Source organism: Mangifera indica, chromosome 13 (assembly GCF_011075055.1).
Source record: "Mangifera indica cultivar Alphonso chromosome 13, CATAS_Mindica_2.1, whole genome shotgun sequence".
NCBI lineage: Eukaryota > Viridiplantae > Streptophyta > Magnoliopsida > Sapindales > Anacardiaceae > Mangifera > Mangifera indica.
This window is the reverse complement of record NC_058149.1, coordinates 15,453,894-15,456,393: the sequence shown is the minus strand read 5'-3', so window position 1 is coordinate 15,456,393 and position 2,500 is coordinate 15,453,894.

The following is a 2,500-nucleotide window of genomic DNA, read 5'->3' as shown; positions in this document are numbered from 1 at the left end:
CCCTAAACCCTAAACCCTAAACCCTAAACCCTAAACCCTAAACCCTAAACCCTAAACCCTAAACCCTAAACCCTAAACCCTAAACCCTAAACCCTAAACCCTAAACCCTAAACCCTAAACCCTAAACCCTAAACCCTAAACCCTAAACCCTAAACCCTAAACCCTAAACCCTAAACCCTAAACCCTAAACCCTAAACCCTAAACCCTAAACCCTAAACCCTAAACCCTAAACCCTAAACCCTAAACCCTAAACCCTAAACCCTAAACCCTAAACCCTAAACCCTAAACCCTAAACCCTAAACCCTAAACCCTAAACCCTAAACCCTAAACCCTAAACCCTAAACCCTAAACCCTAAACCCTAAACCCTAAACCCTAAACCCTAAACCCTAAACCCTAAACCCTAAACCCTAAACCCTAAACCCTAAACCCTAAACCCTAAACCCTAAACCCTAAACCCTAAACCCTAAACCCTAAACCCTAAACCCTAAACCCTAAACCCTAAACCCTAAACCCTAAACCCTAAACCCTAAACCCTAAACCCTAAACCCTAAACCCTAAACCCTAAACCCTAAACCCTAAACCCTAAACCCTAAACCCTAAACCCTAAACCCTAAACCCTAAACCCTAAACCCTAAACCCTAAACCCTAAACCCTAAACCCTAAACCCTAAACCCTAAACCCTAAACCCTAAACCCTAAACCCTAAACCCTAAACCCTAAACCCTAAACCCTAAACCCTAAACCCTAAACCCTAAACCCTAAACCCTAAACCCTAAACCCTAAACCCTAAACCCTAAACCCTAAACCCTAAACCCTAAACCCTAAACCCTAAACCCTAAACCCTAAACCCTAAACCCTAAACCCTAAACCCTAAACCCTAAACCCTAAACCCTAAACCCTAAACCCTAAACCCTAAACCCTAAACCCTAAACCCTAAACCCTAAACCCTAAACCCTAAACCCTAAACCCTAAACCCTAAACCCTAAACCCTAAACCCTAAACCCTAAACCCTAAACCCTAAACCCTAAACCCTAAACCCTAAACCCTAAACCCTAAAATACCCTAAACCCTAAACCCTAAACCCTAAACCCTAAACCCTAAACCCTAAACCCTAAACCCTAAACCCTAAACCCTAAACCCTAAACCCTAAACCCTAAACCCTAAACCCTAAACCCTAAACCCTAAACCCTAAACCCTAAACCCTAAACCCTAAACCCTAAACCCTAAACCCTAAACCCTAAACCCTAAACCCTAAACCCTAAACCCTAAACCCTAAACCCTAAACCCTAAACCCTAAACCCTAAACCCTAAACCCTAAACCCTAAACCCTAAACCCTAAACCCTAAACCCTAAACCCTAAACCCTAAACCCTAAACCCTAAACCCTAAACCCTAAACCCTAAACCCTAAACCCTAAACCCTAAACCCTAAACCCTAAACCCTAAACCCTAAACCCTAAACCCTAAACCCTAAACCCTAAACCCTAAACCCTAAACCCTAAACCCTAAACCCTAAACCCTAAACCCTAAACCCTAAACCCTAAACCCTAAACCCTAAACCCTAAACCCTAAACCCTAAACCCTAAACCCTAAACCCTAAACCCTAAACCCTAAACCCTAAACCCTAAACCCTAAACCCTAAACCCTAAACCCTAAACCCTAAACCCTAAACCCTAAACCCTAAACCCTAAACCCTAAACCCTAAACCCTAAACCCTAAACCCTAAACCCTAAACCCTAAACCCTAAACCCTAAACCCTAAACCCTAAACCCTAAAAACCCTAAACCCTAAACCCTAAACCCTAAACCCTAAACCCTAAACCCTAAACCCTAAACCCTAAACCCTAAACCCTAAACCCTAAACCCTAAACCCTAAACCCTAAACCCTAAACCCTAAACCCTAAACCCTAAACCCTAAACCCTAAACCCTAAACCCTAAACCCTAAACCCTAAACCCTAAACCCTAAACCCTAAACCCTAAACCCTAAACCCTAAACCCTAAACCCTAAACCCTAAACCCTAAACCCTAAACCCTAAACCCTAAACCCTAAACCCTAAACCCTAAACCCTAAACCCTAAACCCTAAACCCTAAACCCTAAACCCTAAACCCTAAACCCTAAACCCTAAACCCTAAACCCTAAACCCTAAACCCTAAACCCTAAACCCTAAACCCTAAACCCTAAACCCTAAACCCTAAACCCTAAACCCTAAACCCTAAACCCTAAAACCCTAAACCCTAAACCCTAAACCCTAAACCCTAAACCCTAAACCCTAAACCCTAAACCCTAAACCCTAAACCCTAAACCCTAAACCCTAAACCCTAAACCCTAAACCCTAAACCCTAAACCCTAAACCCTAAACCCTAAACCCTAAACCCTAAACCCTAAACCCTAAACCCTAAACCCTAAACCCTAAACCCTAAACCCTAAACCCTAAACCCTAAACCCTAAACCCTAAACCCTAAACCCTAAACCCTAAACCCTAAACCCTAAACCCTAAACC